General features: G+C 48.3%; 1 long non-coding RNA gene across 2 annotated transcripts; it reads right to left on the bottom strand.

Moving 5' to 3' along the window:
* Nucleotides 1-3,286: 3,286 nt before the first annotated feature.
* On the bottom strand, nt 3,287-21,443 carry LOC140389678 (uncharacterized). Of its 2 annotated transcripts, none has more exons than XR_011934446.1 (3): nt 21,367-21,443; nt 18,946-19,113; nt 3,287-5,139 (listed from the first exon to the last, which is right to left on the bottom strand). It is a non-coding gene; the product is annotated as an uncharacterized lncRNA (long non-coding RNA). The 2 variants fall into 2 exon arrangements; XR_011934448.1 differs by lacking the exon at nt 21,367-21,443 and adding an exon at nt 21,131-21,344.
* Between the last annotated feature and the right edge of the window lie 348 nt (nt 21,444-21,791).

Raw genomic sequence — 21,791 nt, forward strand, 5'->3', positions numbered from 1 at the left:
GTTAAAAGGACAGCTTACGGATTACTTAGTGTTGTATTCTTTGGGGGTTGTATTTGAATTAATGGTTGCTACATTGTTCACTGTTTTAAAAAGGTTAACTTGAATTAATAGAATAAACATTGTTTTGCTTAAAAAAATACTTTTCCATTTCTGCTGTACCACACCTGTAGAGTGGACCGTGTGCTCCCCATACCACAATCTATTAAAAGTTGTGGCTCAGGTGAACTCCATGATATACTTCGGTTCCCAAAATGCATCCTTCCAGCAGTAGGGAAAATGTTACTATTCATGCTCATCACTTTTAAATTAATGTTCCATGGTCTTTCACAGTATTTCACAGTTTAACATTATCAAGTGCTACATTTAGATTATAGCATTGCAGTTAACTATTTTATATTCTTATAGTCTCTGTTTCGATTATTACATGTCGAGCCTTGACATATTATAAATGAGAGTGTTGTTCTGCATTTTTAGCACAGTCTCCAGATTTTGGCAATGCAAAACTAGCTTTATAATTTTGTAATTTTTTATGCTGCAGTTATATATCATTCTTAGCAGCATGGTTAATGTAATTGAAAAGCAAAATATCATGTGATTTTTTTAAAAACTAAGGGCGATTTAACATGGCCAATCCACCTGACCTGCACGTCTTTGGACTGTGGGAGGAAACTGGAGCACCTGGAGGAAACCCACGCACACACGAGGGGAACTTGCAGACTCCCCACAGACAGTGACCCAGCAAGGAATCAAACAATATCATGTGATCTTGATGGGAACAAAATTGGAGGAGATAAAAAGGTCACATCATGTAAACGGGAACTGGAAATCAGGCTGCATCAAAAAAAACATACTTGCTGTCAAAATAAAGTTTGAAAATGAAAAAGTAAAGCAAATTAATTTTCTCTTCAAATGCAAATTCTCGAGGTACATTGGTTTCCAACTCTAAAGTGATACTTCCAAATTCACTCAGTTCAAATCTATTTCGTTTTCAAGTACCATCTTTATTTCATCTTTTGATTTCAAGTGAATGCAATGTTAAATAGTTGTGTATGAATGATAGTCTTACATGTGGACATCAGATACCAATGGTGACTTCTGGTCAATTCATCAGATAAACAGTTGGGGGGATGTAGAAAACATGTCTGTTTTAGTTCTATCCTTGCTTGCATACTAGTGATTGATTATGAGTTCCCTATTAATTTGTTTTTCAGATTTTAAAAATATTCTGTTCCTTTTAGCTTGAACATTTGTAATGTCTTAGACCAGGCCTTTGAGATTGGCCAATTAGAATGCGAGTTCCCTGATTAGTGGCCCAATCAGGGAGCCCCTTTCTCTGTGTATAAGAGGGAGTGTCAGGTCCTCTGCACTCCCAGTGTAGACAGCAAGCTGAATGCACCTTAGTTTTGTTGATGAAAGGAATTCTGGTGAAGGGACTTCTGCCTCCAAGGACTTATTACAACATTGGACATTTAGAAAAGCAAACAAATTTGGTTCACAAAATATGGACATTGAATACAGGAGTTTTGATCTATAGCCCCAGTTTTGAATATGCTGCTAGTTGGAATAATTTATAATCTTCTTTTGGGTCAAAATTAACTTCCTTCATTGACAGAATCCTGCCAAGATAGGCAAATCTGTCCTTGGAAGGCATGGGTATAGGTTTGAATTCTGTTGATCTTGTTAAGTGGTAAATGTATGAACAATGCAGCTGCTCAGTTACCCTTCTGAGGTTTGCACTGAGGTACACTGTCATTGTAAAGCAGGTATAGTGACAAATGGGCCCTACTTATACAAAGTGTTCTCAATGTTGTTACTACATGCAAACTAGAAGAATGTTTTTTATTTTCAGTCCTGCCATCCAACGTCTTAATGAGCAAGTAAGAAAGAAAAATCATTGTGTCTCCATAAAGGACATCATAATAGGTCATTGTTGCCATTGTTTTATATCTCCTTTATATTTTGCTGTTTAAATATTTAACATCGCATTCATGAGTTTTAAAGTCATCACAAAAATACCATCTCCCATTTGTTCCAACTACCAGTAATACTCATCTTCAGCAAAGGTGAAGAATGTACCCGAGGCCATGGAACATGATCCACAGCTAATAACGAAGCTCATTTTCCAGGGGAAGAAACAATTCTAGTAAACCAGAACTTTGAGAACCAGCTATGTATCCAGCACCTTAAGTGTCCACACACCTCTCACACAATACCAGCTGCGGGATTTTTGTTTTGCACTCATTGACATCAGCCAAATGTATCGGCCACAATACAAATATTGAAGCCTAAATTCAACTTGTGCACCTCTATGAGTCTGTGAAGAAGAGGATATTTTTCAGACCCTAATCCAAAAATGCCTTCATTCTTTCTACTGTTGTATTTTGGCAAGCAGAGTTGCTGAGCTTTTTCTCTGAGATTTTCCTTTGCTGCTAGTTAAAGACCGAAAGAGTCCTTAATTACAGATCACTTGAAATTCTATATAGTTTATTGCACACAAAACACATGTCGAAGCCTCAGTTGAAACGCTTACAGTTACCCCAGTGTCAGCAGACATGCTCAATAGTGGTTTCCCTTTCATCTGACAGATATTAATCAGGTCCATTTTTTGAAATGAAATTTAAATGGACCAGCCAAAATACCACAAAGTAGGAAATGGGAGACAACTCCAACAACCTCTTACTGAGACAGCTGTGCAATTTGGCAGAACAAATTTCCAGTGGTTGAAGAACAGTTGACTGGAAAAGGCACCCACACCAACAAGTCCAATGGGATGGAACATCACTGAAATTTATATTGTTTAAAGTATGCTTTCTTACATAATACTCGTTGTTTCATAGAATTATCATAGAATTTACAGTGCAGAAGGAGGCCATTCGGCCTATCGAGTCTGCACCGGCTCTTGGAAAGAGCACCCTACCCAAGGTCAACACCTCCACCCTATCCCCATAATCCAGTAACCCCACCCAACCCAGTAACCCCACCCAACACTAAGGGCAATTTTTGGACACTAAGGGCAATTTATCATGGCCAATCCAGCTAACCTGCACATCTTTGGACTGTGGGAGGAAACCAGAGCACCGGGAGGAAACCCACGCACACACGGGGAGGATGTGCAGACTCCGCACAGACAGTGACCCAAGCCGGAATCGAACCTGGAACCCTGGAGCTGTGAAGCAATTGTGCTGTGCACAATGCTACCGTTTTTTCCCTTCTAACTTCTAGTCTTGACTGAAATGATGCAACTTGGATCAGGAGAAGACAATGTGAAAATATAGTCAAGACGCTCTTTGATTTGATTTGATTTATTATTGTCACATGTATTAGTATACGGTGAAAAATATTGTTTCTTGCATGCTATACAGACAATGAATACCGTCCATAGGGAAGGAAGGAGAGACTACAGAATGTACTGTTACAGTTATAGCTAGGGTGCAGAGAAAAGATCAACTTAATACGAGGCAGGTCCATTCAAAAGTCTGATGGCAGCAGGGAAGAAGCTGCCCTTGAGTCGGTTGGTATGTGACCTCAAACTTTTGTATCTTTTTCCTGACGGATGAAGGTGGAAGAGAGTATGTCCGGTGCGCGTGGAGTCCTTAATTATGCTGGTTGCCTTTCCGAGGCAGCGGGAATTGTAGACAGAGTCAATGGATGGGAGGCTGGTTTGCGTGATGGACTGGGCTACATTCACAACCTTTTGTAGTTTCCTGTGGTCTTGGACAGAGCAGGAATCATTCCAAGCTGTGATACAACCAGGAAGAATGCTTTCAATCGTGCATCTGTAAACGTTGGAGAGAGTCGTAGCTGACATGCCAAATTTCCTTAATCTTCTGAGAAAGTGGAGTCGCTGGTGGGCTTTCCTAACTATATTGTCGACATGAGGGGACCAGGACAGGTTGTTGGTAATCTGGACACCTAAAAACTTGAAGCTCTCGACCCTTTCCACTTCGTTCCCATTGACGTAGACAGGGGCATGCTCTCCTCTATGCCTCCTGAAGTCGATGACAATCTCCTTTGTTTTGTTGACATTGAGGGAGAGATTATTGTCGTTGCACCAGTTCACCAGATTCTCTATCTCATTCCTGTACTCTGTCTTGTCATTGTTTGAAATCCGACCCACTACTGTGGTGTCATCAGCAAATTTGAAAATCAAGTTGGAGGGGAATTTAGCCACACAGTCATAGGTGTATAATGAAATGAAAATGAAAATGAAAATTGCTTATTGTCACAAGTAGGCTTCAAATGAAGCTACTGTGAAAAGCCCCTAGTTGCCACATTACGGCGCCTGTTCGGGGAGGCTGGTACAGGAATTGAACTGTGCTGATGGCCTGCCTTGGTCTGCTATAAAAACCAGCTATTTAGCCCAGTGTGCTAAACCTGTGTGCTAAAAGGAGTATTGGAGGGGGCTGAGGACATAGCCTTGTGGGGCACCGGTGTTGAGGATGATCGTGGAGGAGGTGTTGTTGCCTATCCTTACTGATTGTGATCTGTGGGTTAGAAAGTTTAGGATCCAGTAACAGAGGGAGGAGCCAAGGCCCAGGCCACGGAGTTTGGAGATGAGTTTTGTAGGAATAATAGTGTTGAAGGCTGAACTGTAGTCAATAAATAGGAGTCTGACATAGGTGTCTTTGTTACCTAGGAGTTCCAGCGCTGAGTGCAGGGCCAGGGAGATGGCGTCTGCTGTGGATCTGTTGCAGCAGTAGGCGAACTGTAGTGGATCAAGGCAATCCGGGAGGCTGGAGCTGATTCATGCCATGACTAACCTTTCAAAGCACTTTATAATTATGGATGTCAGAGCCACTGGACGATAGTCATTAAGGCACGCTGCTTGGCTTTTCTTTGGTACAGGGATGATGATTGTCTTCTTGAAGCAGATAGTGACCTCAGATTGTTGTAAAGAGAGGTTGAAGGTGTCTGTTAATACCCCCGCCAGCTGATCCGTGCAAGACTTGAGTGCTCATCTGGGTATCCATCCGGGCCAGTGTTTTTCCGTGGGTTGGCCTTCGAGAAGGCTGCTCTGACATTTGCAATGGTAATCTCAGATACAAGTTCATCCGCGGCTTCCAGGTTGGAGGGAATCACTCGTATCAATCTTGAGTTTTTATGAGATGGCTTGGTTCAGAATGTATTCTTTCAGTTTACCTTTTAAGGAGATTACAACAGGTTATTAGTATTGTAACTTGTTTAACATTGAGTAGTACTTTCCTCATAACATAAGAACATAAGAACTAGGAACAGGAGTAGGCCATCTGGCCCCTCGAGCCTGCTCCGCCATTTAATGAGATCATGGCTGATCTTTGTGGACTCAGCTCCACTCTCCGGCCCGTACTCCATATCCCCGAATCCCTTTATTCTTTAGAAAGGCATCTATCTTTTTCTTAAAAACGTTTAAAGAAGGAGCCTCAACTGCTTCACTGGGCAAGGAATTCCAGAGATTCACAACCCTTTGGGTGAAGAAGTTCCTCCTACACTCCGTCCTAAATCTACCTCCTCTTATTTTGAGGCTATGCCCCCTAGTTCTGCTTTCCCCGACCAGTGGAAACAACCTGCCCGCATCTATCCTATCTATTCCCTTCATAATTTTATATGTCTCAATAAGATCCCCCCGCATCCTTCTAAACTCCAATGAGTACAGTCCCAGTCTATTCAACCTCTCATCATAATCTAATCCCCTCAAATCTGGGATCAACCTAGTGAATCTCCTCTGCACTTCCTCCAGTGCCAATATGTCCTTTCTCAGGAAAGGAGACCAAAACTGAACACAATACTCCAGATGCGGCCTCACCAACACCCTATACAATTGCAGCATAACCTTACAAGTCTTGAACTCCATCCCTCTAGCAATGAAAGACAAAACTCGATTAGCCTTCTTAATCACCTGTTGCACCTGCACACCAACTTTTTGCGACTCGGGCACCAGCACACCCAGGTCCCTCTGCACAGCAGCATGTTTTAACATCTTACCGTTTAAATAATAATCCATTCTGCTGTTATTCCTCCCAAAATGGATAGCCTCACACTTGGCAACATTGAATTCCATCTGCCAGACCCTAGCCCATTCACCTAACCTATCCAAATCCTTCTGCAGACTTCCGGTATCCTCTGCACTTTTTGCTTTACCACTCATCTTAGTGTCGTCTGCAAACTTTGACACATTGCACTTGGTCCCCAACTCCAAATCGTCTATGTAAATTGTGAACAACTGCGGGCCCAACACTGATCCTTGAGGGACCCCACTAGTTACAGGTTGCCAACCAGAGAAACGCCCATTTATCCCCACTCTCTGCTTTCTGTTAGTTAACCAATCCTCTACCCATGCTACCACTTTACCCTCAATGCCATGCATCTTTAGTTTATGCAGCAACCTTTTGTGTGGCACCTTGTCAAAATCTTTCTGGAAATCCAGATATACCACATCCATTGGCTCCCCATTATCTACTGCACTGGTAACGTCCTCAAAAAATTCTACCAAATTAGTCAGACACGACCTACCCTTTGTGAACCCATGCTGCGTCTGCCCAATGGGGCAATTTCCCTCCAGGTGCACCGCTATTTCCTCCTTAATGATAGATTCCAGCACTTTCCCTACAACCGAATTTAAGCTATCCGGCCTATAATTACCCGCTTTCTGCCGACCTCCTTTTTAAACAGTGGTGTCACGTTTGCTACTTTCCAATCCTCTGGGACCACCCCAGAGTCTAGTGAATTTTGATAAATTATCACTAGTGCATTTACAATTTCCCTAGCCATCTCTTTTAACACTCTGGGATGCATCCCATCAGGGCCAGGAGACTTGTCTACCTTTAGCCCCATTAGCTTGCCCAATACTGCCTCCTTAGTGATTACAATCATCTCAAGGTCCTCACCTATCATATCCTTATTTCCATCAGTCACTGGCATGTTATTTGTGTCCTCCACTGTGAAGCCTGACCCAAAAAACCTGTTCAGCTCCTCAGCCATTTCCCCATCTCCTATTATTAAATCTCCCTTCTCAACTTCCAAAGGACCAATATTTACCTTAGCCACTCTTTTTTGTCTTATATGTTTGTAGAAGCTTTTACTATCTGCTTTTATGTTCTGAGCCAGTTTACTTTCATAGTCTACTTTACTCTTCTTTATGGCTTTTTTAGCAGCTTTCTGTTGTCCCCTAAAGACTTCCCAGTCCTCTAGTCTCCCACTAATTTTTGCCACTTTGTATGTTTTTTCCTTCAATTTGATACTCTCCCTCACCTCCTTAGATATCCACGGTCGATTTTTCCCCTTTCTACCGTCTTTCTTTTTTGTCGGTATGAACCTTTTCTGAACACTGTCAAAGATAGCTCGGAAGGTTCTCCACTGTTCCTCAACTGCTTCACCATGAAGTCTTTGCTCCCAGTCTACCTTAGCTAGTTCTTCTCTCATCCCATTGTAATCGCCTTTGTTTAAGCACAAAACACTAGTGTTTGATTTTACCTTGTCATCCTCCAACTGTATTTTAAATTCCACCATATTGTGGTCGCTCCTTACAAGAGGATCCCGAACTATGAGATCATTAATCAATCATGCCTCATTACACAGGACCAGATCTAGGACCGCTTGTTCCCTTGTAGGTTCCATTACATACTGTTCCAGGAAATTATCCCGGGCACATTCTATAAACTCCTCCTCAAGGCTGCCTTTACCAACCTGGTTAAACCAATCGATATGCAGATTAAAATCTCCCATGATAACCGCTGTACCATTTCTACATGCATCCGTTATTTCTTTGCTTATTGCCTGCCCTACCATCCTGTTACTATTTGGTGGCCTGTAGACTACTCCTATCAGTGACCTTTTCGCCTTACTATTCCTGATTTCCACCCAAATTGATTCAACCTTGTCCTCCATAGCACCAATATCATCCCTTACTATTGCCCGGATGCCATCCTTAAACAACAAAGCTACACCACCGCCCTTACCGTCCATTCTATCCTTTCGTATAGTCTGATACCCTTGGATATTTAACTCCCAGTCGTGACCATCTTTTAACCATGTTTCAGTAATGGCCACTAAATCATAGTCATTCACGATGATTTGCGCGATCAACTCATTTACCTTATTTCGTATACTATGGGCATTCAGGTAAAGTACACTTATGCTGTTTTTTATGTCTTTGTTATGAATCCTAACACCTTGATCAGTAACTTTTCGCAATTTATTTTTCCTCTTACCCTTTCTCCTAATTTTCCTTGTCTTTGAACCCATATCTCTACATAATAACCTGTCACGTAACCTGCTGCCTTGATCTCCATTAACCATTATACTGTCCATAGCTTTACACTTCCCTTCCCCCCAACTTGCTTGTTTAAATTCCTTGTGACCAACCTATTTATCCTATTCGCTAGAACACTGGTCCCAGAATGGTTCAGGTGAAGGCAGTCCCAACGGTACAGGTCCCTCCTGCCCCAGTACTGATGCCAATGCCCCATGAAATGGAATCCCTCTTTCCCGCACTACTCCTTTAGCCATGTGTTAACTTCTCTAATTTTCTCAACCCTATGCCAATAGGCACGTGGCTCGGGTAGTAATCCAGAGATTATAACCCTGGAGGACCTGCTCTTTAATTTAGTCCCTAGTGTTTGATAATCCCCAAACAGGTCCTCTTTCCTAGTCTTACCTATGTTGTTAGTCCCAACGTGGACCACAACAACTGGATCCTCCCCCTCCCTCTCCAAAATCCATTCAAGCCGAACAGAGATGTCCCTCACCCTGGCACCGAGCAGGCAACATACCATGCGGGACTCTCGATCTGGCTTACAAAGGATGCCATCAATCCCCCTAATTATAGAATCCCCTACAACTACCACTTGTCTTTTTGCTCCCCCCTCTTGAATGGCTTCCTGTACCACGGTGCAGTGGTCAGTCAACGCATCCTCCCTACAGCCCTCTTCCTCATCCACACAGGGAGCAAGTACCTCATACCTGTTGGACAAGGTCAAGGGCTGAGGCTCCTCAGTGTGTGTACTCAGTGTGTGGCTTCACAGGCACCACGAGTGGTGTCCCGCAGGGTTCAGTGTTGGGGCCACAGCTGTTCTCTTTATATATTAACGATCTAGATGACGGGACTGGGGGCATTCTGGCTACGTTTGCCGATGATACAAAGATCGGTGGAGGGGCAGGTAGTATGGAGGAGGTGGGGAGGCTGCAGAAAGATTTAGACAGTTTAGGAGAGTGGTCCAAGAAATGGCTGATGAAATTCAACGTGGGCAAGTGCGAGGTCTTGCACTTTGGAAAAAAGAATAGGGGCATGGACTATTTTCTAAACGATGACAAAATTCATAATGCTGAAGTGCAAAGGGACTTGGGAGTCCTAGTCCAGGATTCTCTAAAGGTAAACTTGCAGGTTGAGTCCGTAATTAAGAAAGCAAATACAATGTTGTCATTTATCTCAAGAGGCTTGGAATGTAAAAGCAGGGATGTACTTCTGAAGCTTTATAAAGCACTAGTTAGGCCCCATTTAGAATACTGTGAGCAATTTTGGGCCCCACACCTCAGGAAGGACATACTGGCACTGGAGCGGGTCCAGTGGAGATTCACACGGATGATCCCAGGAATGGTAGGCCTAACATACGATGAACGTCTGAGGAGCCTGGGATTATATTCATTGGAGTTTAGGAGGTTGAGGGGAGATCTAATAGAAACTTACAAGATAATGAATGGCTTAGATAGGGTGGACGTAGGGAAGTTGTTTCCAATAGCAGGGGAGACTAGGACCCGGGGGCACAGCCTTAGAATAAAAGGGAGTCACTTTAGAACAGAGATGAGGAGAAATTTCGTCAGCCAGAGAGTGGTGGGTCTGTGGAATTCATTGCCACAGAGGGCGGTGGAGGTCGGGACGTTGAGTGTCTTTGAGACAGAAGTTGATAAATTCTTGATTTCTCAAGGAATTAAGGGCTATGGAGAGAGATCGGGTAAATGGAGTTGAAATCAGCCATGACTGAATGGTGGAGTGGACTTGATGGGCCGAATGGCCTTACTTCCGTTCCTATGTCTTATGGTCTTAAGCCTACTTGTGACAATAAGCGATTTTCATTTAATTTCATTCATCTTCTTCACCGCCCGCCACGCTCGACCAACGTGGGCCGCCATCTTGGCCGCCATCTGCTACGTCGCTCGCCGCTTATGATCAATATGGATAGTCATCACGGGGCCACCCCAGCACCTCTGACCACGCCGCCGGCTACCCGCAGCTCAGCGTGGTCACCCTGGACCAGTCGCGACCCCCCTGGGCCAGTCGCGACCCAAGCACCTCCGGAGCTCCATGATGGCCGTCCGGGTTAATGGGCATGAGACGCCTTGCCACTTCAACTCCGGGAGCACAGAGAGCTTCATTCACCCGGACATGGTAAGACGCTGCCTGCTCCCAATTTTTTTGGCGCAACAAACCATCTCCCTCGCCTCTGGGTCGCAGTCGGTGCAAATCCAAGGGTGCACTACTGCAACCCCAGCAATACAGGGCGCTGAGTACGCTAACTTTAAATTATATGTGCTCCCAGACCTCTGCGCTCCTCTCCTATTGGGACTCGACTTCCAATGTAACCTCTGGAGCCTAACCCTGAAGTTCGGGGGGCCCCTGCCCCCGCTCACTGTATGCATCCTCGCGACCCTAAAAGTCGACCCTCCCCCTCTCTTCGCAAACCTCACCGCCGACTGCAAGTCAGTCGCCACCAGAAGCAGGCGGTATAGCATGCAGGACAGGACGTTCATTGGGTCCGAGGTCCAGAGTCTCTTGCGGGAGGGGGTCATCAAGGCCAGCAATAGCTCCTGGAGAGCTCAGGTGGTGGTCGTCAAGACCGGGGAAAAGTTCCGGATGGTGGTTGATTACAGCCAAACCATTAACCGGTTTACGCAACTCGATGCGTACCCCCTTCCCCGGATTGCAGACGTGGTAAACCAGATCACACACTACCGGGTGTTCTCCACGGTGGATCTGAAGTCTGCCTAACACCAGCACCCAATCCGCCCGGAGGACCGCCACTACACGGCTTTTGAGGCAGATGGCCGCCTTTTCCATTTCCTCCGGGTCCCCTTTGGCGCCACGAATTGGGATTCGGTGTTCCAAAGAGCAATGGACCGAATGGTGGACCAGTACGGGCTGCGGGTCACGTTTCCGTACTTGGACAATGTCACCATCTGCGGCCATGATCAGCAGGAGCACAACGCCAACCTCGACCGATTTCTCCATACCGCCCAAACCCTCAATCTCACCTACAAGGAGAAATGCGTTTTCCGCACAACCAGACTAGCCATCCTCGGCTACGTCGTGGAGAACTGGGTCCTGGGCCCGATACGGACCGTATGCGCCCCTTCCTTCAACTCCCTCGCCCTCACTGTCCCAAGGCCCTGAAGAGGTGCCTTGGGTTCTTTTCATATTACGCCCAGTGGGTCCCCAATTATGTGGACAAAGCCCACCCACTATTCAAGGCCACCATCTTTCCACTGGCAACTGAGGCCCGCCAGGCCTTCAGCTGCATCAAGGCGGACATCGCCAAAGCCGCGATGCACGTGGTGGACGAGTCCGTCACCTTCCAGGTGGAGAGCGACGCATCAGAGGTCGCTCTCGCCGCCGCCCTCAACCAAGCAGGCAGACCGGTAGCGTTCTTTTCGCGCACCCTCACCTCCTCTGAAATTCGACACTCCTCGGTTGAAAAAGAAGCCCAAGCCATCGTGGAAGCCGTGCAGCACTGGAGGCAGTACCTCGCTGGTAGGAGGTTTACCCTCGTCACCAACCAACGATCGGTAGCCTTCATGTTCGACAAAACGCAGCGGGGCAAGATCAAGAACGATGAGATCTTGGATGGAGGATCGAACTCTCCACCTACAACTACGATATAGTATATCGTCCTGGGAAGCTCAACAAGCCCCCAGATGCCCTGTCCCGCGGCACATGCGGCAGCGCGCAAGATGACCGACTACGGGCGATCCACAATGACCTCTGCCACCCGGCTCGTCCATTATATCAAGGCACGCAACCTGCCCTACTCCACTGAGGAGGTCAGAGCTATGACCAGGGACTGCCAAATCTGTGCGGAGTGTAAACCGCACTTCTATCGACCGGATAAGGCCCACCTGGTAAAGGCATCCCGGCCCTTTGAACGCCTCAGTATCGATTTCAAAGGGCCCCTCCCCTCCAATAACCGCAATACATATTTCCTCAACATCATAGATGAGTTCTCTCGCTTTCCGTTTGCCATCCCCTGCCCCGATATGACCACCCCCAATGTCATTAAAGCCCTGCATAGTGTCTTCATCCTGTTTGGTTTCCCCAGTTGAAAATGAAAATCGCTTATTGTCACGAGTAGGCTTCAATGAAGTTACTGTGAAAAGCCCCTAGTCGCCACATTCCGGCGCCTGTTCGGGGAGGCTGGTACGGGAATTGAACCGTGCTGCTGGCCTGCGTTGGTCTGCTTTAAAAGCCAGCGATTTCGCCCAGTGTGCTAAACCAGCAGTTATGTCCACAGCGACCGGGGCCCGTCATTCATGAGCGACGAACTAAGTCAGTACCTGCTCAGTAAGGGCATCGCCTCGAGCAGGACTACCAGTTATAACCCCAGGGGAAACGGGCAAGTGGAGAGGGAGAACACGACGGTCTGGAAGACCGTCCTACTTACCCTGCGGTCCAGGAATCTCCCAGTTTCTCACTGGCAGGAGGTCCTCCCCGATGCGCTCCACTCTATCAGGTCCCTCCTTTGCATGATCACAAACGAGACTCCTCATGACCGCTTGTTTATTTTCCCTGGGGGAGCTACCTCAGGGGCCTCGCTTCCGTCCTGGCTGAAGACACCAGGACCAGTCCTCCTCAGAAAACACGTCAGGAGCCATAAGACCGATCCTCTGGTAGAGAGGGTCCAGCTCCTACACTCCAACCCCCAGTATGCTTATGTCAAACACCCCGATGGCCGACAAGATATCGTCTCCCTCCGGGACCTGGCGCCCGCAGTCTCCACCACCACCGCAGCCCCCTCACTATATCCCATCCAACCTTCTACGTCCAGCGCCCCGCCCCTATATGGCTCCCACGCTCCCTCCCGCCCGACACACCGGTCCACAGGAATGACGCTCCAGAAGAGACACTCCCAGAGTCCACGCCTGTGCCCGCACCGTCCCCACTTCCGCTGCCAGCACGGATGAGCCCGACACCCGGACCAGCAGCAACACTGGTGCTTCGGCGATCGCAGCGCACAATCCGTTCTCCGGACTGGCTGAACTTATGAGCCCGTCACCCCCGCCAGACTTCATTTTTTTTAACAGGGGGTGAATGTATAGTCCTAGTAATTCACCAGTGTATTAATATCATGTTCTGCCATTGTGTTACAGCTGTGTTATGTTGTTGACCTTGTGGGCCTCACCTATGGGCCATTGTGTGGCTTCACCCACAGGGGCATGCACGGGCTCCGCCCATGGCTCGTCCCCTTGAAAGGAAGTATAAAGAGCAGTTGACCTGTAGGCGGTTCACAGTATTGTGCCAGTCGCAGGCAGGCCCTATTCTAAGCTGATTAAAACCACAGTTTACTTCTACTCGTGTCTTTGAGTGAATTGATGGTCGCATCAATGGGCACCCCCCATCTTGGCTCCCGTTGACTAGCTGCACTCAGCTAGCCGAGGGCTCCCACCCATTGTACCCAGTCACCCCTCCCCCGACCCCTCCACACCACTTCCCCAGATCAGCCCTACTTAAGCAAACCCTCTATACAAGTCACAAACAACACCCACAATAGTACAATTCAAGTTAAACAAGAAAAAAAAGAGATAAGAACTAACAGGCACTCTCAGTCCTTCCCATACAGACACAGAAAAAGATTGCACAAAGTTCCCCTGAAGCATCCATTTTAACACAGCCCTTTTAACTGTGTTCTTTACTAATTTCCCCCCAGCCAAACTCCAACGAAGCAAGGAGCCCAAACAGGAAACATTCAGGTAAACTACGCAAAAAGCACGCAAAAACAATTTACAAAAAAGATACATCCCGAAACGGGAGAGACACCACATATACTTAAAAGCTCTAACAGAGTCCAAACGTCCTCAGCTCAGGGCCAGCCCTTGTTTCTTAACGAAGTCCATCGCCTCTTCGGGTTCCTCAAAATAGTGGTGCTGACCCTTATACGTAATCCACAGTGGCCCCGGAAAAAGCAGCCCGAATTTCACCTTGTTTTTATACATTATCTCCTTCACCTGCCCGTCGCCTCCCCTCCTCCTGGCCACCTCCACACTCAAATCTTGGTACACACGCAGGGTGGTATTGTCCCAAGTACAGCTTTGTGTGCTCTTTGCCCATTGCAGCACCCGTTTCTTGTCCAGGTACCTGTGAAAGCGTACCACCATCGCTCGTGGGGGACCCCCTCGCCGCGGCTGCCTCACCTGCACTCTGTGTGCCCCGTCCACCACCGGCCTCTGAAACATACCCTCCACATATGCGGCAGCGTCTAGCCCCTCTGTCCCCTCCGCGAGGCCCACGATTCTCACGTTCTGCTGGCGAGATCTGTTGTCCAGGTCCTCCAGCCTTTCCAGAAGGACTTTTTGCTGGTCCCTCAGCCTCCAAATCTCCACATCCGCCACCGTTTGAAAGTCAGCCTGCTTCTCCACTGACTTCTCCAACTGCTGGAGCTTCTCAGCCTGATCATCCAGCCTTTTTCCCATCTGATCAATCGACATCTGTAGCGGCTCCAAGTTGTCACGCTACAGAGCCAAAAAGCCCTCCTGCATAGCCTGCAGCAGCTGCTCCATTGTGGGCTGGGCTGTCGGCTCCTTGCTCTGAACACCAGCCATGCTGGTCTCTCTCACAGCCTCCACTGTGCCCTTACTCGACCACTTCTTCTGCTGTTTACGGTTCCTCCGGCTTCTTAGGTCCATGCAATTCTGTATGGGTCCTGTGCCTGAGTACTATTGCTTTCCAGTTCCGCGCTCAAAAGCGCAAAAAAGTCAGGGGAAAAGGTCCAGATGTCCGACCAAAATGGGAGCCACCAAATGTGCGACCTACTCCCTCATAGCCACCACTGGAAGTCCAGAAATAAAGTAATAACAGATGCTTTGGAAATAACAGCAAACTTGGGGGGGGTGGCGATTTTCTGAGCTCCGCGACGGGCCGGAGAATTGGAGCAACCGCGCCATGATGCCGGCATGTGATTCTCCGAGGTGCGGAGAATCTGCGCCATTTGCGCCGGCGCGTTTGGTGCGGCGCGGGCTGCTGAAATCGGTGGGGCGCGCTGATTCTCCGGCCCGGATGGGCCGAGCGGCCGCTCCGACATGACAGAGTCCCGCTGCCGCCATTCACCCCTGGTTGCTGCCAGCGGGAACTCTGCGGGGACGCTCGGGGGGCGGCCTGTGGGGGGGGGGGGGGGGTGCTCCGGCCCGCGATCGGGGCCCATCGATCGGCGGGCCAGCCTCCCCCCTCCGGGCCTACTTACCGCCGCGGCCGGCCCCTGAACACCGATCCCATGTTGGGTCGGGGCCAGCGCGCGTAAGACGTTCCCCACGCATGCGCAGGAGGGCGCGGCCCAACTGCGCATGTGCGGGACCTTAGGCGCTGCGTCTTTTACGCGTCGCGGCGTCTCTGACGCCGCTCCAAGGCCCCGCCCTGCAAATCGCACCACGCCCCTGCCAGCCCCACGGAGGCCCCAGAATAGGGGTCTGGGAACGGGCGCCGACGCCGGAGTAAAACACTCCGGCATTGGCACTTATACTCCCGTTGGGAGAATCCCGCCCAGGATATCCACAACTCTGAAATTCTTCGAGCCGAAATCGGGATCGGCGCGGGGGCGGAGAATGGGCGTTTACGACGGAATCTGATCCGACGCTGCTCCTGCGATTCTCCAGTCCCCGGAAAATCACTCGCGAATCACACGCGACCTACGCGACGCGGGTAGGGGGCCTTTGACAGAGCCCCCCCCCCCGCGATTCCCCGAGGAAAACTGGCCAAGTTCCCAACTACGTGGTTCTAACCACCTATCTGCCGGCGGGTACGGCCGGCGGTGGCTGCGGACTCATGGACGGCCAGGGGGACGATGGGGCAATCTGGACCCGTGGGCGTGCGCGATCTCGGGGGGGCCTACATTTCTGGTGTCATTCCGTGCGCTGAGTCCGCCATGTCCCACTGGGTGGCCACTGCAGGCTACCGCCGTGTGCATGCGCGGACTCCCGACTGGAAGTGCAGGGCCCCTTATCCGCAGCAAGAGCTGCGAGGAGCACTCCGGGGCCCTGCTCGTCACCTGCAGGTAAGCGAATCACTCAGGACTTTCTTCAGGAAAGTCCAGAGTTATTTGCCAGCGTTTGTTCACTGGCGTGGGGACATAGCCCCATTATTGGAGAATCCCACCCAGTGTTCCTGCTCTGCTTGGCAGTCTCAGTCCTGGCACTGTAAATATATTAGGGCTGTTTAGCACAGGGCTAAATCGTTGGCTTTGAAAGCAGACCAAGGCAGGCCAGCAGCACGATTCAATTCCCGTACCAGCCTCCCCGAACAGGCGCCGGAATGTGGCGACTAGGGGCTTTTCACAGTAACTTCATTTGAAGCCTACTTGTGACAATAAGCGGTTTTCATTTTTTCATCCTGTAAACATTAAAGCTGCAAATTAAACGAAGAGTGAAAGAGAGTGAGAGAAAAACAGAGTTAATGGGCCCCTACTGTTGCCCCCTACTATACTCCCTATACACACATGACTGTGTGGCAAAATTCAGCTCCAACTCCATCTACAAGTTTGCTGATCACATGACCATGGATCTGATCTCAAACAACGATGAGTAGGGTACAGGAAGGAGATAGAGTACCTAGATCTCTACACCTAAATTGTCAATGTGTGTGCCACACAATTGATTTGAATTTATTTTGGTTATGTTGAGTACTCAGAATTAGATGCTAACTTTAGCATTGCTGCATTCTGCTTCACTGGAATGAAGGTGTTGATTTATAAACAGAAATTTTGAAAAAGCTGCAAATTTAAAAACAGAAGTGTTTCCCTGATTACACTTTGTAATCGTCCCTTCACTGGAGGCCTCTTGCCGAATGACTAGCTAACATAGACAGATTCCATCATAAATCTGAGCTTAGGAGTTTGTATTATAAACAATATAAATGTAATGTAAGATATAAGAACAGCATAATAATTTATTAGTGGAGGCTGACGTACGCCTGCATGCTATTGTCCTGTACCCTACATCCTTTAACACTGCTTCACCTCCTTTACTCCATGTCTTTACGATAAGAATTGACGAGAAATTCATTACGGCATGTATTTTTAGGATGGCGGAAAACACATCTCCAACAGCACCAGCAGCCCCAAATCCATATTACAGTCTAACAAGTGTCGGTTGGCATAATGTGGGACATCTGTCCACACTCGGGAGGAAGTCCTGCCTTGGGGAGCTGCAGTCAGATTGGCCAGCAGTTCTCCAATCTTTCCAGGCACAGCGCTGCAGTGGCCGGAAGAGGCACTGCAGGGAGATGCCGAGAATTAAGTCCTGGGACCTGGAGGACAGGTTAGTGGCAGGGGTCACTGGGTAGGGAATGTCTGGAGGGCCTGCCAGGGGAGGGAACGTCTGGAGGGGTCACCAGGGGAGATAATTGGGGTTGGGGGATTTTTTTAAATCATTAGATGTGGGCATTGCAGACTGGGCCAGCATTTATTGTCCATCCCTTATTGCCCTTGAGGGGTCAGTTAAGAGTCAATCACATTGCTGTGGATGGCAGATTTCCTTCCCCAAAAGGGCATTAATGAACCAGATGGGTTTTTATGACAATCGACAATGGTTTCATGGTCATCACTAGGCTTTTCATTCCAGATTTTTATTGAATTCAGATTTCACCAACTGCAATGGCAGGATTTGAACCGGGATCCCCAGAGCATTACCCTGGGTCTCTGGTTTACTAGTCCAGTGACAATACCACTATGCCACCGCCACCCCATTAAGGATAGGCACATGGGGAGGCTCAGAAGTCACCGAGTGTTAAGGGAAGGGTACCTCCAGTCAGAAAGGGACTCCTGATGCAAGCGCCCGCACACCAGCTCCCCCAACCAAGATCTAACATTGTTTTTTGCTTTTCTTCCCCTGCTGACCTGGCATCCACCTGCCAGCCTTAAAACTGAGGCTGGGTGGGAAAAGGCCCTTATATTAAGTATTAAGAGGCCACTTTAGGGCCTCAATTAGGGCAAGGGCAAGTTTCCCATCTCAGGCTCTGGCAGTCCCAGCATGAAATCACAAGCCCGGTGGGCAGGAATCGGGAGGGAATTCTGTCATGCAATTCCCCCCGCCCCCCACCCTCCTCAGAACCCACTGCTGGGGGAACATAAAATTCTGGCCTAAGTTTGCAGAGCTAATAATTAGTCCATGCTATTTTTTAAGGCACAGGGGTTTGCGGTTCATGTCCTGCTCATGCTTGTTGTCACGGAGGTAGGCAACACACAAACCTTACGCTGCCACCTCATTTACTTGATTGTGGTGTTGGTCCAAGCATTGCTGGCTGCCTAAGCCCTCTGCAGCGGGCTGAGCAGTGTTATGAAGAGCACATGGTGCAGACAGCCTGCTCTTCTTAAGGACAGCCTGTCCCTTCTAAAGGGAAACTATTCTGAATCACACAAATCTGTTGCCGAATAGCAGTACTTCAATTCTAAGCAAGGAAAATAGGACAGAAAAGATTTGCAGATTCATAGATGCATTGCTTGGGGCCATAGTAGTGGAGATGGATGGGAGGAGAGAATCCAAATTTCTGCAGGGATCAAGAGTCCCTCAAGGACCACTCAGGATGGAGTGAAAGCCTGTGACCTGGAAGATTAATTCCCAGAGTTAGGCCCCGAGGACCTGGCAGCTTTGCAAAAAGACGTGTAATAACTTGCTGCAGGTGGTCAAGGACAGTGAATGCAACTTCCTAATAAAATTCCTACCCTCTGCTCCATCAGCCTCGTATGCTGTTTAATACTCCGCAGCTCCAACACTCACCCATCAGCAGTCCCTGCATTCAAGACACCGGTCTAACTTCTAGATTCTCCACCTTGCCATTCCAATGATGGGAGCCCCATATCCACAGCTCGTACTGTTTTTATTTGCCATTCGGCTGGGGTAGGCATCTTTCCTGATTTTCTGCTCTCAGACACACAAGAACATCCACTGCAGACCCAGAAAGAAAAGGTAGAAATCAGCAAAGCATTGATAAAGACATTCCAGGACCTGACATGACCAGCACAGCAGGCAGCTCAGATGCTGACACTGCATGTACTTCAGGTGCAAGTAAAGATTTTATATTTGCATGTGGGGAGTCACTGGACACAAATGGACTGGGCAGGAGGAAAGGATAGCTTGTGTCAACTCCACCTGGAGGGCAAGGTTGCAGATGAATTCTGCTCCAGGGGATTCAGGTGAGAACTTTGATTTGGCGGCATATAGGAGAATGCTAATGAGGATGCTCACTGAGATGGGCATGGGCAAGCCTGCCAGACAGCCTCCTATCTAGCACAGGGCGACATCGCTGTCTTTGAAAGCTGACCAAGGCAGGCCAGCAGCACGGTTTGATTCCCGTAACAGCCTCCCCGAACAGGCGCCGGAATGTGGCGACTAGGGGCTTTTCACAGTAACTTCATTTGAAGCCTACTTGTGACAATAAGCGATTTTCATTCATCACAGTGAAAGGGCATGGCAGTCTTCCTAGAACTTGGCAGAGAGCATCGCCCACAGCATTGCTCCAGCTCTCTGTCATACTACAGATTCAGAAGCAGTTGCAGCCTTTGTGTGATGAGGTAACTAAATCCTCAGCCCTCCCTGTGACTACGCAGCAGTACTTCCTGTCAAATTCAGGAACTCACTGCATCACCTCCAAAAACACTCCACATTGCTTCCAGAGAAATTGCAACAGCAGCTGTTATTCCAAATTACCTTAATTGGAAGCCTGGCCATTTAACTAATGCTATTCGTTAAGGGCAGCACGGTATTTAGGGCAGCACAAGTGGATAGTACTGTGGCTTCACAGCGGCAGGGTCCCAGGTTTGATTCCCTGTTGGGTCACTGTCTGTGAGGAGTCTGCACGTTCTCCTCCCTGTGTCTGCGTGGGTTTCCTCCCACAGTCCAAAGACGTGCAGGTTAGGTGATTGGCCATGATAAATTGCCCTTAGTGACCAAAAAGGTTACGAGTTATTGGGTTACGGGGATAGGGTGGAAGTGAGGGTTTAAGTGGGTTGGCGCAGACTTGATGGGCCGAATGGGCTCCTCTTACAGCTGAAAGCATGTTATTTGCTGAGTGACAAGCAAGTGCAATGAATGGTCCTGTGTGATCCATGTTTGCAAATAGGGCACCAAATCTTGGTGATAAAGATTTTCCTTAAATCTCCTCTACACCTCTTGCTCCTCCCCCTTGTTATTGATCCTTCAACTAAAGGGAACAGCTACTTTCTATCCCTCCCTGTCCATACCCCTCATAATCTTATACGCCTCAATAAGGCTCCCCCCTCAGCCTTCTCTGCTCTAAAGAAAACAACTTGAGGCTATCCAGCCTCTCTTCATGGCTCAAATGTTCCATCTCAGGCAGCATCCTGATGAATCTCTGCTGCGCCCTCCCCAGTGCAATCACATCCTTCCTACAGTGCGGTGACCAGAACTGCAGTTTTCCAGACAACAGGTGTTGCTGTATGTATGGGATGCCCATGTGTGTGCCCTTCCCACAATAGGGTGTCAGTTAGGCAGCAGCTGGCAGCATTGTGTGCCCCATCCAGAGTGCCTCCAACTTCCATAATAGCTCTGCAGGTTCGAATTTTTCACCTTGTACGTCCGGAAAACAAGATATCAGCAACTGGGTCTCCCATGGCTTTGCCCTTATTTTGCCATGACCTCTATCCGCATGTGCGGCTGAGTCATAGCTGCAGTCGCGCTCTTTGCCACTAGGCAGAGGTGAAGCAGTGTAAAAGTGCATTTCCCCATATCAATAGAATGACTGTAGCTTTGTGAGGCAGTGGCAGAGGCAGCATTTTTCAGGGGAGTGGTCCGAGACCAAGGAAAACGACGTCGAAAATAGTTAAAATAAGAATTCCGCAGCAAGGTTTAGTTGGAAATATTCCATTAATCTAGCAATTCAAATACAAGTTTTGTTGGATAAAAAATTCTAAAGCGCGTGGTCCACGCATTGGTTATGTCCTACTCCAGGAATAACTTCCTGCTGTTCCTTGCAGAATCCCGGTGAATATTTAGCAGTGAAAATCCACTTTCGCTGGTCGAAATGCAGAGCTGACTGGCTTCGGAGGAACTTGTATCAAGTGATCCATGGCATATTCTGTACTGTGGGAAGGAGTGGCCTGATAAATGCACAGGAATACAGGGGGGTGTTTAACGTCACGGGGGAAGCAGTGATATGCTGACACTTTGCTGCATGTTCACCTTGCTCTGAAGCACAGATCCGAGCCATCACCTGCATACAGCACGGGATGGTAACGTGACCACACGCTCAAGTAGGCGTTTTTCCAATAGATCAGGGGCGGGAATAGCGCAGACTTTTTGATAGACTAGTCTGCGGGATTAGGCCATCCGAGGCCGAACGGCAGCAATAGACGAAAGTCCTATAAACGGGCCCGGCTCTTCCAAAAAAAAGTAGTTCCCAAATCTTAAAGGGAGGGGGGTGGACACAGGACAGCAGTGACATTCTTCACCGCGATGATGAAAACCTCCTGTTGCTGGAGAAAAATTAAAAGTTGCTGCTGCATACACCCACAACTAATTGCACTGCACGCTGTTTGAATTCCGAGTTTAAATGTTGGGCCTTAATGGTGATCAAGTGTGAAACAAAATGCTGAAAGTGCATTTCG

The sequence above is a fragment of the Scyliorhinus torazame genome, chromosome 2 (genome assembly GCF_047496885.1).
Source record: "Scyliorhinus torazame isolate Kashiwa2021f chromosome 2, sScyTor2.1, whole genome shotgun sequence".
NCBI lineage: Eukaryota > Metazoa > Chordata > Chondrichthyes > Carcharhiniformes > Scyliorhinidae > Scyliorhinus > Scyliorhinus torazame.